At 46.5% G+C, this 15,072-nt stretch overlaps 1 long non-coding RNA gene across 1 annotated transcript in view; it reads right to left on the bottom strand.

Moving 5' to 3' along the window:
• Positions 1–15,072, bottom strand: part of LOC121110142 — a 35,522-nt gene that overhangs the window by 19,824 nt on the left and 626 nt on the right. The gene's annotated exons all lie outside the window — the stretch shown is intronic.

Below are 15,072 nucleotides of genomic sequence, written 5' to 3'. Positions count from 1 at the left end.
CCTGTACTGAGAAAATCAAATGATTCAATGTAGATTAAACTCTTTTTTTATATGGGGGTGAAACAGATGGACTGAGGGACAAAGATGACACTCAAGGACCATGTTAGCATGGTGCCTCTCCGTCCACCACTGAGAGCTCCTTGTCTGACAGTACCAGTGTGTACCCCTAACATCATCAGTGTCCTTTCAGCCCCTACACTAAGTAGCCTATCCTGCTCAGAAAAGTCCACATACTCTGCATTTGGCAGCCACAAGTGCAGCTCTTCCAAGCCCACAGGGATGGTGAGGGGCTGTTCTCTGCACATCATCTCTACAGCTGCCATGTTTAATATCAGCAGAAGCAGCTGCCAGGACAGAGGAGGATGTGGACATGTTCTTTGCAACATAGAGTTTGTTATCAATGGAGCAGCTGTTTGTCCTGCAAGCTCCTGGGGGCAAGAGAAATCAATTTGTTCCACCAAGAATATCCTGGAAGATCATTTGATAGCAGTGCTGAATGTGGAAGCGAAGGAGGCCAAAAGGAGAGCCACAGAGAGCAGGGCAGGATGTCCCCAGAGAGGCATAGGTGTGCACTGCCATACAGAACAAGTCTGGGTGGCAGTGCATCACATGTTTGTGCAGGTATAATGGTGTGATGGAAAAAGAAAGGGAAAGGAGTCTGGCAGAGACAGCTGCAGGGAACTCCACTCATCTGTGTCAGGCTGCAGGAGCCTGTGGGCTGTCAAATACACCAGCAAATTCCTGATATGTGGTTCGAGTCAGACATCACCCAAACACAGATCTAGCATCCATCAGCAACCAGGAGGGATTTCAGTGGAGGCTTTGTGTTTTGTCTTGTGCTATTCCACCTGCAGCTCCAGCTGCATGCTGTGGTGGGTGCCTTCACAAGAAAAAAAGCACTCCTGGTCCACTGCCCTTGGGTCTGAGGGAGATGAACAGCTGTCTGAATGCCTGAAGATGCCAGCATCATGAGAAGCACTGAAAACAAATGCAACGTAAATCCAAAATGGATAAATCTGTGCAATGCTGTATGTGAAGAGAGAGAAAGAAGTGCTTGAACGTGGCCAGGGAGAGGACTTGTAGTCCCTACTTTGAGGGCATAAACCCTGAGAGACCACAGCTCTCCACACGGAGAGGTGCAGGGTAAAAGCCAGAGGGAAACTGAGGCACAGTCTCAGCATACATCCTTCAGTGAGAGGAGTTTATCCACACCACACCTGAGGGTCACCCCAAGGGGCACCAAGGGGAACCCTATCCCCTGTGCCACCAGGGTGGTGGGACAGCAGCCAGCAGCTCAGGCACCACCAGATAAAAAATACAAGATTTCTGGCAGAGACTTTTTAATGAAAGCCCGAAGAGGAAGGGGATCCCTTCATGCTCTCTCCAGTCCCCTCAAGGGCTCAATTTCTTTTCCTTTCATGGTAATGTAATTTTTTTCCCCCCACAATCAGCAAAACACCTTCATGGATGAAATATGCTTTCATAGCTCTCCAGAAGAGCCTCTTTGACCAGCTAGTGGTGCGTAAAATCACAGGAAACAGCCTGCCTGAGGCCTTTGCAGCAACAGGAGAGAAGAAAAAGCTGCCTGTACACAGCCATAAATATCCTATTGGCTCTTTTTCGACTTGGCCTGATCCTAGAAAGTTGCTCATCCCTTCTGCCTGCAGCAGGAACAGAGGACATTTAGCACCAGGCAGGATCTGGCCCTGGGTATTACATCAGAAAGGGTCTCTCATGCATCAGCAGCCCCTCTATCTTTCAGGGTTCTCACAGCTCTCCCCAGTTAATTTCTCCTGAGCCATCCATTGTTACATTCCGAATAAATACACAGAAAAATTCACATATGTGTCAGCAAATGTGGGGAAGGGCACAGAACCATAGCACATGGTAAGCAGAAGGGCCAGCATTAGGCAGGCCTAGCATGGCTAAGTGCTTGGTTTTATTACTGAACCTCTTCACTCACACTCCTCCCAGACTGCCCAGTTCCCCACGAGCTTTTTTCTGCCTTGAAAACGGCATCACAACCATTCTCCCATCTCCTCTCTTCCATTCCTACTCACAACAGTGCACCCAGTGTCAGTAAACTGGAACCCAGCCCTCCTCACACAAAAGGTGGGATCCTAAAGCTGAGCTGCTCTGGCAACCCCAAGGCTGCTCTGCACCAACAGTTTTGACATCATGTCAGCTGTCATCAGCCCCATACAGAGCAACTGGCTCTGAGAATCCCCAGCCTTGGCCATCTTCCCACAGCAGCATCTGACATGCCAGCAGCCACAGGGGGACGTCACAGTTGTTGTCCCCCAGTTCCCTTCCCAGGCTTTTTGGAACATCTCAGAGCAGACCCACATACTTTATTTATGTTTAAGTAACTTTCCCAAGCCCACTTAGGACTCACTTGATCAGTCCAGGTGGTTGGTATCCTTATTTTGCAGGAATGTTTCCATTTTCTTGCCTTTCTTCCCACAGGAACAGGATGCCCAGACAACAGAATGCTATGTGGTATTCTTCACTCACATGAGCAGTACTTGTTACATACACTGTTTGGGGAAAAACTGTAAACATAGGCAGCAGGTCTATGTTTTTTTTTAATTTCAATTATACACTTGTGGATAATAAAATGCCATACCTCTTGAAAAGCATCAGTAAATCAGTAGATTTAAACCAGGCCAAGGCATATTTTTTTTCCTTGGAAATTCTTTTCTAGCTCTGTAAACTTATGGTGGGAAGAGGGAGGTTTGCTAAATTTCCATAAGGGATTTCTCTGACCCACCGGTACCTCTGTTGCACTGCACTGCTGCAAGGCAGGGAGGACCTGCTGGCACCATCCTCTTCTACACCGTTTTTGGATACTCTGCAGCAAAGACATGTCGGCAAACAGCAAAGTCTCACAGCACAGCCTCACAGGGAAACCAGTACCCCTTAGGCTCCCAGTCCACCGCAGTGATGTGAGAGGTCTGACTCTGCCAGACAAGTTGTGACCAAACCAACCACTGCCCTCTGCTGAACGCAATCCGAATACCCACAGAGATCTCTAGCTAGCTAGCTGGAAAACTATGTCTGAAATCCTATTTTGCTGGGAGGATAGAGAAAACCAAACCCCTCTTATCTTAGATCATGGATATCTCCTTCAGATCAGCTGCCAAAGCCCTATATTTTGTGGCTTGCACATCACATCCCTGCTACAGGGTTGCATCTCTACATTACATTTAAGTGTAGGTTGCTACATAAGGCTGTGATTTTGTGCTCACAATCAAACACATTTTTATTTACATCTTTCCACTGGCCAACTTGGTTAAGGTTACTGGCAGATGTATAAGAAAGAAAAGTTTCTGATGAGAATCATCACAGGAGTGCATCCAAATAGGCAAAGACATGGTGGACATATTACATCTGAAGGGAATCGCAGAGTTACAGAACTATAGAATGCACTGAGTTGGAAGGGGACCACAAAGATCATCCAGTCCAACTCTTGGCTCCCCATAGTACCACCCAAAGAGTCACCCACTGGAAGTGATTTCTAAGGGACCTTGTGGAACCTCCATCACAAGACCGTTCTCAAAAGCACACTAACATTTAACTATGGGCAGGAGGTGAAGCCTCTGCCCTCATTCAGATGGTATCTACAGTCACCTCCTTCAACTTCAGAATGCTGTTCACTCACCAGCATACTTTGGGCTCAGTTTCCCTCACTGGGAGAGTCTGAGAAGCCTTGAGGGTGACTCATGTGCACCACACCTTGGTGTACTGGACCACACAAAAACCCCTGGTGGATTCATCCATGTCTGAGCTCCAGTCCAGGGCTGGCAATGGCTCATGCATGGCCCAGGGAAGCAAGGATTTCTTGTTTTCCCCAGAGCCTTTTGTACCTGTGCTGAGACCACCTGTCCCCAGATCTCTGAGGGTGAGGAGCTAGTCGCCAGTGCCCCCAGAATGGATGAGTGTTTGCATTATAATTTACAGTAGAGCAGCCAAGCCCCAGGGCAGAGCACACTCATAGATTCCTAGGGATCCATTTATTAAGGTTGCTAGCTAGAACTACCCTTGGCACCATCACTTGATTTATAACACACTTCTCAAAACATCCCAGCCAGCCTGGAGCCAGGAAAGGAGCAGAGACCCAACAGCACAGGTTCATGCCCTACTTCTGGAACTGTTCCTGTTGCTGAAAGCACGGACCTTCCCATCCAGTCATCAGACTGGTCCTGCTCCCACCTTATCCTAGGTGTCCTGTGCCACAGGCTGTGACTTTCTACTTCTGTTTTAGCTATCACCATGTCCCCAAGTGAGCTAGGCTGATATCTCAGCATCCTTATGGCCTCTCCTTTGGACACAATGTCAGGAGTGCCTGAGATCTCATAGCCCAGAAAGCCAACTGTATCCTGGGCTGCAGCAAAAGAAGCATGGCCAGTAGGACAAGAGAGGTGATCCTGACCCTCTACTCTGTGCTGATGAGGCCTCACCTGGAGTACTACATCCAGACGTGGAGTCTTCAGTACAGGAGAGATATGGACCTGTTGGAGTGCATCCATAGGAGGGCCATGGAAATGATCCAACAAATGGAACACCTTTTCTGTGAGGACAGGCTGAGAGAGCTGGGGCTGTTCAGCCTAGAGAAGGCTGCGGGGAGACCTGAGAGCAACCTTTCAGTATCTAAAGGGGGGCTATAAGGAGGAAAGGGACAGACTTCAGCAGAGTCTGTGGTGATAGGACAAGAGGAAATGGTTTCCAACTAAAAGATGGAAGAATTACATTGGATATAAGGAAAAGTTTTTTACAGTAAGGGTGATGAGGCAGTAGCACAAGTTGCCCAGAGAGGTGGTGGATGCCCCCTTGCTGGTGACGTTGAAGGTCAGGCTGGATGGGGCTCTGAGCAACCTGATGGAGCTGTAGGTGTCCATGTTATTGCAGGAAAGCTGGACTAGATGGCCTTTAAGACGCCCCATGCCCATCACCCCAGGCACGGGCTGGACCGTTCCCCCTCCTAACTTGACTGTGTCCTCTGCCAGAACTCATTCCACTCTCCACACTATGTTCCTGACGGAGCTGTAACGTGCTTCCGAGGGAGGGAGCTCTCCACAGGGACGGGAAGGCTGAGGGGTGACGGGAGAGCGAAGTGAGATGGGAGAGGCGCCACACGCCGCCGCAAGATGGCGCTGCGGGAAAACCGAGGGCCGCCATGGCGGGGGGCGGGGGGGGGACGACGGTGACAGAACATGGTCCCTTCAGTGGCAGCGCTCTGCCTCACACAGTAACGAGGCTCAGACCCTACATTTTCCTGCTGTCCCCAGTCAGGAATGGAGCCAAGGGGACAAGCTCTTTGACCACGGCCTCAGTGGGGGAGCAGGGCTTAGCAACAGGGAGCACAAAGGTTGCTCTGTGCATCCCCTGCTTCCCTCTGTCATGAGGGAAGGGGACACCCCTCTCTCCTTCACCCACATCAGTGCAGAATATAGCCAAGGTTTGACCCCATGCTGTCAGCTGCTGTGGGTACTGAGCTGCTCAAATCCTCCCAAAATCAACAGCACACGGGAATAGGCCAAGGTCACGGTGGAAGTTGTCTTTGGGTGATGCTGTGCAGGGGCAGCACTGGTTAATGGTTGAACTTGATGATCTTAGTGGTCTTTTCCAGCCTTACTGATTCTATGATCCTACAGTTAGTATCTGGCCTGGATGCACAACTGGATCCAGGACTTGGAAATGCTCTGGGTTATTTCTATCCCAGACAGCATGTATGGGAACCCTTCACATCCAGGGAAAACCTGCACATACTGTTTAGATTCAAGCAGTTTCCTGTCTGAAACTGTGGTTTATTTGTCATTTTCTGGGATTGTGTTGTGGTTTAACCCAACAGGTGGCTCAGCACCACACAGTCATTCACTCACTCCGCCCCCCTTCCCAGTGGGATGAGGGAGAGAATCAGGAAAAAAAAAAAAAAAGATGAAGAAAAAGAGGGGAAAAAAAAAAGTAGGACTCATGGGTTGATAAAACTATTTGCTAATATAGAGAAAAGGAAAATAATAATAATTTTGACAAATATATATATGTAAAAGTATTTAACAAGTGATGCACAAGCAATTTCTCACTCTCCTTCCACCCATGTCAATGCCCAGCTGGCCCCCTGAGCAACAGAAGAGAGTGTGATGAACTGCCACCTCCTTCAAAACTCATTCCACATGATGTAATATGGTATGGAATACCCCTTTGGCCAGTTTAAGTGAGCTGCCCTAACTCTGTTCCCTCCCAGCTCCTTGGGCCCTTTGCTGGGAATGGCCTTGGCTCTGTACAACACTGCTTAGCAGCAACTATAAACATTGGTTTGTTATCTGCATTGTTTTTTCTTCTCGAAGCAAAAGATAGCATCATACCAGACACTCTGAAGAATTTCCTTTGGATGACCAAGTCACTAAAGAAGGAAACAGTTCTGATGAAAATAAGTCACCACAAATCAATTCTGTAAACCATTTACTTCGGAGTGCATCGCCACCTAGGTCACCTTGTGCATCTTCCCCAGGCATTAGCTGTATAACTGAAAGCTCCCCCAGGAAGCCCTATTCAAAGCATTTTTCCACCACAACTCTCCATATGCATCGCAAAATACAATTCAGCATCCCAAGCAGTTCACAGTCAAGAAGACACTTCAATGACAAAGGGCTAAAAGCTTCCAATACGCCATCACAAAAAGGCAGGAGACAGCAAGTGTGTTGCCAAAGTCCCTGTCAAATGATGTCACCCTTGGCATTACATAGAAGGAAGGACCCAGCCCAGTTCCTCTCTGACATTAGATCTGACGCTGGGATACATTTTGGGTGTGTAAACCATTCAGAACATTTCTCTCTCCTAAAAGCACAAGTAGAGTGCTTGCCCTGCCCCTAGCATGCTATTTTAACTTGGGCTGACCCAGGGAAGAGAGAGAGAAGAGCCCCCAGAATAAATAAAACGCAAAGCCAGGTTCTGCATTGAGCAGGAAAGGTTTCCTTCCTCCTAGCAGAAACCCTGAAACATGGGAACAATTCCACACCATGAAAACAGTACGTAAGTGAGAACAGTGGCAATCATCCCCTTCCAGTGCCCTCCTGTGGATATCAGCAAATCTCACACTCTCTTTCAAACACTTTCTGCCTCTGCCTGTAGGCTGGCACCTCTCCTGTGCCATCTCTTCCTCAGTTTCACCTGTTTGCACACTGAAACAGGTTTGGTGTCTGTCTTTGGAAACCTTTCCTAAGGTGCTTTTGAAGCTTATGAGTATTATTATCCCTCCTCAGCCAAATATGTTTATGTCCAGTATATCCCTATTTATCCTCCATGAATACTCTTTTAACATAAATACCTCCCATGTCCCAGTGTGCTTACAAAGAGAATCTTTCAGCCTTGCTTGACTAAGTGATCCATATGCTCTTCTCACAAAATAGATCCCCAATTTCCCTGGTCATCCAAGGGACATCCAAAGTCCCTGAGACTGTGTGCAAGACTCTGAGAACCAGCAGGTAACCCCTAGTGCTTAATTCCTCCTTGGTTTCTCTTAGGCACAGAAACCTTCATGGCTTAGAATGCAGCAAGGGGGCAAATATTCCTATTATGTCCTCTCTACCCCTGATTGCACATACCTCTCCCTATGACAAGGCATCCCTATGCTGGGAACATTTTATGATGTTCCTTTCCTAATCCCTTTGAAGCCTAACAATTCGACAGGTCAGGCAGACCTAACAGGTTTTGCTACCAGCTGGCAGAGCAGAACAGAGTAGCTCATCCCTCCTTAAGTAGGACCCAAAGGACTAAGAGGTCATCCCCACCTCCAGCCCCATGAAATGCAGAATTCAGTGGGCTGCTCAGGGAGACAATCACCAGTAATACTGGTGCCTTCCCTTCACACTCATGCAGACAGGGCATGGGACTTGCCTGTGATTCATCTTGTTCTCTGGCAAATTGCCACACAGGAAGAACATTCAAAATGGCCCATAATGACTCTCCACTGCTCTGCTCCAAATAAAACAAGAGAAGAAGCGGCAGCTGTCTATTTCAAAACACAGAGCCACGGTGAAATGGTGACACAGCAATTCACACAAGCCCAAAGCAGTGCAAGGCTCTGACATAAGCAGCCTCTTTTACTACAGAGGCTAGGAACTCGCCTGGCTGGAGATTTGACCCGAGTGACAAGTCAACGCAGAAAAAAGTGGTGATGCATCAGTCAGAAACAGTTGCACACAAAAGCCAGGCAACTCCAGAAATTGCCCCCTTTCCCCCCTTAGCAAAGTGTTTTTGCATCTTGAAGATTGCTGCTTTAGTTTAGTATGGTTTTGGAAGAGCAAATTCTGAAAGCCCCATCAGGAAGTATTAACATGGATGGTATTTGTAGGATGCTATCTACATCCTAGCTGGAGACGATTTCAATGTAAGTATTGACTATATCTTTCTTCCTCTGTGTTTGCTATAATGGGATCTGCCTAATCCTCTTCTTAATCACACCCATCTGAGCCTAACCTTTTAGATCTGTGTTGATACCAAAGCAATAGTACAGGAGAGCAGAGAGACATATGAGCAGGGCAAATACAGCTCTACCCATCCAGGGGAAGGAGCTGATATAGGCCAGCAGGAGCAGAATGAATGGGGCAGAGCTGATACATAGATAGGGTGTCCCCAGAGGTGTGGATTTTAATGGCAAATCTCAGACCGCAGCAGCTGAAAAATGATGGAGAGTGCTTGCAGCTCAGACAGTCATGGAGTAGGATGTCTTAGATCATTTGAACCTCTTTGCCTGTCATTTGTGCAGGTAGAAATGAGGTGGGAAGAGATACAAATATCAGCTCCTTCACTCTCAGAGGATCCAAGACCCAAGTCAACCTCACCAGCAGAGGATGACTCCAGCTGAAGTCAGGAAGATGAAAAGGCTCAAGTGGCTTTTGTGAGGAAGACTGGCTGCATCCCAAATGACTTTGCCTGCGGGCAGTGCAGGAGCCAGCAATGCATAGATGTATGCATGTAGAAAGCACGGTGGATGCCTGCAAGAGGACTATCAAGCATGTGAAAGGAAGCTCACAGTAAGGTAGAAGGAGATACTGTATTTTTCTTTTTTTTTAAGATGCCTTTGCTTGTACGTAGAGAACATATTCTCCATAGACTGAAAACTTTGGACTTCCAGGCTGATCTGTATCTCCATAAAGGCCTAGTTTTCATTAAACCAAGCATGCACTTGGTCTGAAGGAAGCCTTAGTGCATTCATCTCAAGACACCCACTTCTCAAGGGTCCTCCCAGTCAAAGTAGTTTGCTTGGAGAGTTCTCCCTTCTGCCGCAGTACAGGCAGCCAGTGTGTTTCGAAAAGCTGACATTCTACTTCTGGGAGAAGGTTCAAGTCCGCCCAAGGTTATAACCAATCAGTAAAATTAGCAGTGGCTTCATCACAGTTAACCTCAAATTGCCTGTGTCTACACAGACGCGCCTTGAAGCAATTGAACTTGAGCTTTTCTTTGGCACTAGATCAAGCACCATAAATTTGCGTTTGAGTTTTCAGCTCATACTGCACATAAAGTTTATCCAGACAATGGGTATATATGAGCATTTACGAGCTGCTTCCCTTCCCTCTTCCTATTTCCACAGAAAAATTGCTGCAGAGTGTTTCTGACAGCCTCTTAAAGCACAACTGGTCAAAATGTATAGGTATGATATTTATAGACAGCTAAGGCAGTAGAAATAAAAATTAGTCTACTGTGTTGCTGCAAAGCTCAGATTCAGTCTTCATTAAGTCATGCTGTTTTCAAGCACCTCCAAGCACAAAACAAGACCTTGTCCTTGCAGAGAGGACACATTCACATGACAGGTGGTCAGTATAGCTGGGAGTTACAATACCTGCATATTGTCCCTCATCAATTTCAGCATTTTGAGACATAGAGATCATCAGGATCTGGCTTTGGCCAGTGAGTCCCCATTGCCTTACCCACTGGGAGAAAAAGGCAGACTGAAATAAATCAGCAGTGCTCTGGAGATCCTGGCACTGTGTCTCATTGCAACTAGATGCAGGGCAGGAGCTGGTGATGCAGTTTGTTTACATAAATTCTGCTCTGGGCATTGTCCCATGTTGCATCATGATACTGAGGACAGCCTAATGGCACTTGCTAGATCAGATCCAAACAGTGAAGTTTTCAAAGACCTTGAGTTTTTTGTGGACCAACACAAACCATTTTAAGGTATTTTTATGGTCTTTGGGAAACAGTATTAGAAGATGCAAACCTCTCTCTACCTGATACATCTTGACTCATCTGCAGGTCAACAGAGGCAACCAAGACTAGACAAAGTATAGAACATTTCTTCCTCTCTGCTGTAAAGGATGGAACTCTGCTGAAGAACACTAGATCCCTCTCTGTGTTTGCTCTGTGGACTATCTGCCCTCATTAAAACAAAAAGAGGTCTCCTCTAAGAGCATGTTTCCAGTGTGAAAGACCATGAATTACGCCTGTGTCATTGCTGCTACTGTGGCTGTTACCACTGAGCATCTCTTCTTGGGGTAGATTGGGAATGGAGTGAGAACCCACACATCAGGTCACCCATCCTTCTACTCGTTTCCTGACTTTGATGAGGCCTGATATGTGCCACAGGACATGAACAATCCTGTTATCACAAACCATAAAAGCAATTTGATCCAGCAATACAAACATTGGTGTGCAGGTGTTTCTGGCACTGGATGCACCGGCAAGAGCAGATCATGCAGCGGAATGAATTAATGGTTAACATCCAGGGTTTCTGTGCAAATAGCTATATCAACAACGCTTTATTCTTGCAAAATATAGCTGTGGTGTTTATTGTGGTCAAACGTCTTCTACAGTTCCCTAAAACTGGCAGTGATCATTTACTGAGATTGTGTGCATGTAAGAAAGCACACACGGAAAATCACAGAGCCTTAATGCAGCCAGACATGCATGCCAAGTCCTTCACCATTGCTTTTTTAGTGGCACTGAGGAATGTGACTTAGTGGGCATGGTAGCGATGGGTTGATGGTTGGACTGGATGATCTTAGTGGTCTTTTCCAACCTTAACAATTCTATGATTCTATATTTCCCATACCTCCAGGACTTTGCCTTGTTGTTTCATGCATTACCATGCTTCACCCTGTGAAGCTCTGCAGAAGGACAGCCTTGCCTTCAACAGTGATGCGTCACAAAACTTAACTCTGCAAGGCTCCAAGGCCTCCTTGGGATCTGACCAGAGAAACTCAGACATGAGCCAAAGGTGGAAGTTTGTTTACACAGGAAACAAGTTGTGCTGAAAGATACCAGCCTTCAGGCTCCTCTTATGGGGTTGACATCCACTAAGCAAATTTGAGTAGTACATAAAAGTGAATGATGGCTGGAGGATGTGGCAGCAACCTGTAGTAGAGGAGAGCTCAGTCTGAGCTGCAGCAGATGCCTTCTCAAGCACTAGCCAGACAAAACCCTCTTTTGTCTCTCCTTGAAGAACAGTGGTCCAACCCACCTTAAGGTCTTATGATGTTTGTGAAACACTTTGGAGTCCTGGCAGAAGACACAGTGAGATTTCTGGGACTTGCATAGCTGATCCATACACATCTAGTAGTTGAACTGCATTTCTTAGGTTAAAAGGAAAACCTAGATCTTCCTAAAGTGCATGAGAGCTAAAATTCACAATTCCCTTCAACATTTCTTTTTCTTTTGCTGAAAAGAGCTACAGAGACAAGAGAAAGCCACTGGCCAGGACAATTCCCTTGACCCGTTATATGGCCCCACAGCCAGTGACAGTCCGTGTTGTGTTAAAGATGATTTCACAGCAGAGAGAAGAAAGGGGGATGGAAGAAAAAGACACACTCATGTAAACTTCCAGAGATTCGATCCTTTCCGTAACACCTTCCCAGACCCTTATTGTTGTGACCAGAGCCATGCAGAGTCACCTGGAAAACATCTGTGTCCTCAAGACCTTCAGAAGCCTTCTGCAATGTCTCTGCCTGGCCAAGCTCTCTCATTACACCTTGGGACAGGAGGAGCCGCACTGATTTCTGGGTCTCTAACAGATATAAAGCACATGTTGCTTAGTGCCAGATCTTTCTCCGTTGGCCTGCTTATAAAAAGGATGTAAGTGTCACTCAGTCCTCAGTCAGCATAGGGAGGATGCCAGTTTTGTGCCATTACTTGTATAGGATGCTTGTTTTTCCCCTGCAAAACCATCCTGATCACATGAGCTGATTTGTAAGGTTTAAACCCCTGGTGGGATTTGCTGGGCTATTTTTTGAGCTGGTATGAATGGATGTAGCACTGCCTAGGGTGTTCAAGCTGCTGTAAGTGAGGAAGAGTCTGGATCCTTTGCCTCAGCCGCACTTCTGCATGTGTTGTGACTTAATAAGAAATAGCTAAGAATAACATTAAGTCTGCCAGCCTGAGTGCTGCGAAGAATACCAAAGTGTTTCACCAGGAGTGCAATAACGTGACTTTCCTTGTCCTTCACAATCATAAAAATGTCCTCACCTCCCACATCCAGCGGAACAGTGAAGTCACTTATCCCCTATGTTATGCTGAAGCCAACAGAAGCTGCAGAGTCCTTGTTTTACCTGCCACTCTGCTTGAAAAGAAGCAACGTGAGAGGCTCTGTCATGGCAACTGCTCGTCCCTAGCAGACGAGCTGTCTCCAGGCCTCTCCGATTACATCTTTACCGTTATAATTCATATCCTGCACCTATTAGCGATAAGGTCGATAGGAGCAAATACAATGGCAGCTGCTGAGAACTCTGTTGTTGCACATGCTCCCGCCAACACTCGCTGTGCTACAGAGACCAAAAATAACTTCCTGGTCTCCAGAGCAGCATGGAAAATATTTCCCTGTATTTTCTGGGTTGTGTGATAACTTCCCTTCTTCAGGTTTATGGTAGCGGCTCCTCCAGGACAGCTGAGCAGAAATATTCCTCGGGGGCATGTGCCATTTTCACAGAACCATAGTATTGTTTGAGTTGGAAGGGACCCTTGGAGATCATCTAGCCCAATTCCCCTGCAATGAACAGGGACACCTACAGATAGATACTGATGTCCCCTTTATGTCCTCCTTTACTTCCTCTGTCTTCTGCTTATGCACATCCAGCTTTAGCTCATTATTTCTCCCGTTCTTTCTTTTCATGCAGCATCCTCAGCTTTATCTTCTTACTACAGATCTCCTAATACTTCTCTAAGGGTGTGAGCTCTCAATGCACATTCATAGCACACAGTATAGCAACATTGCTCATGCCTTTTTTGTTCCTCTAAATTAAAATATATGCAAATCCTAAACTTCCAGAGGCTCTTTTCTACTAGTTTTTAAAGCTAGAAAAGGAAAAAGGGCCCCAGCATCTTTAGTTCTTCTCTAAGAGCAACCACATCTGCAATTGCTAAACAGCACTACAGCAGTGGACCAGGAAAATCAGAGTTTGCCTCATATTTTAGGTGCGGAGTGGCTCCTTTTCGATATAAGCTGTGGCCTTGCTGCCTAGACTTTGACATTTTATTTCCATCCTCTACAGGAGCTCTCTATTGGCTGCTCTTATTGAGATATATCACGGTTCTCCCAGGCAGGGATCTTCTCCCTCTTTCCTGAGTCCTAAAACTTGGGGCTTGTAAGGATTTCCACCATTCTTTCCAGGACCTAAGAGCTACAAAAGCATGCTGTCCAGCTGCACCTCCACACCACACGGCCATGGGCCAGCCTCAGGACCAGCCCGTGAGCCACAAGGTCCTCTCCTTCACCCCAGAGCAAAGTGGTGAGGATGGACTGGGTGCAGGCTCAGCTTATCCTAGAATCAAAGAATCACCACGGTTGGAAAAGATCTCCAAGATCATCTAGTCCAACCATCCACCTATCACCAATATTTCCCACTAAACGATGTTCCTCAGTACAACATCTAAACATTTCTTGAACACCTCCAGGGACAGTGACTCCACAAAATCCCTAGGCAGCCTGTTCAAGTACCTGACCATTCTTTTGGAGAAGAAATTTTTCCTAACATCCAAACTGAATCTCCCCTGGTGCAACTTGAGGCCGTTCCCTCTCGTCCTATCACTAATTATGTGGGAGAAGAGGCTGACCCCCATCTTGCCACAGTCTACTTTCAGGCAGTTGTAGACAGTGATAAGGTCACCCCCGAACCTCCTATTCTCCAAACTAAACAATCCCAGTTCCCTCAGATGCTTCTCATAAGACTTATGCTCCAGCTTCAGTGGAAAGACCCTAAAAGATATGGAATACAATAACATCCCTTGTCTTTGCTTTTCCTTCTGATGCACAAAAAATATCAGAAAAAAATTACTTGTACTTCAAGTGCTCCAGAATTTTGATTCTCCCTCCTTCTTTTCCTACTTCTTCCCATGCCATCTCCACTGCCTTTGCCCCATCACAAATGCAGAGAATGTCTCTCTGCACTTTCAGAGTTTTGCTTAAAAGCTCCCAAGTTATCCTTGCTGGACAGCAATTTGATTAAAACACAGAGTTAGTTGTAAACTCCAGAACTGCAGTGTGTGTCAGAAGGGATAGGAAAGGGATGTGAGTCTATCCAGGTAAAGGGTGAGCAAAACTGATATCCAGGGTCCTGTAGATAAGCCACGGTATCATAAAAGCCATTAGCACTGTGGTTTTTTTTCTAGCAGGAATCTCAGTCTCTTTCCCCCTGTGTATTTGAAAGTACAGCACATGCACACAGAGGGTGAACCTAGAACTGCTATTGCAGTCACATCTGGGCACCTTAGAAGCAAGGAACATCCCATTGAGCTGTCTTACATGAATACACATGGTAAGTCCTGACTCAGCCATGTTAAACAGCAGGGACAGGCAAATTTATTACTGTATTGGCCGTAGAGAGGTACCCATTTGCTGGGTCTGTTTGGTCTGGCTGTCCCCAGACTCCCACAAAAGCACATGAACTCTGCTGTTTTCACGCATGCTAATAGCTCTGACTTTCTCTGATCTAGCTGCAAGTAAACCAGCTTCTTGACACTGTGTTAATGACTCACTGTCAGAGCAAACATCTGTGTCCCATCTAACATATGGTGCAGCACAAAAAGAGACCAAGTTGTTCTGTAAAGAAACCAGCAGTGACCTGCAGATCAGGCCAAGAG

Source organism: Gallus gallus, chromosome 2 (assembly GCF_016699485.2).
Source record: "Gallus gallus isolate bGalGal1 chromosome 2, bGalGal1.mat.broiler.GRCg7b, whole genome shotgun sequence".
Classification (NCBI taxonomy): domain Eukaryota; kingdom Metazoa; phylum Chordata; class Aves; order Galliformes; family Phasianidae; genus Gallus; species Gallus gallus.
This window is presented reverse-complemented; position numbering and strand designations above follow the sequence as displayed.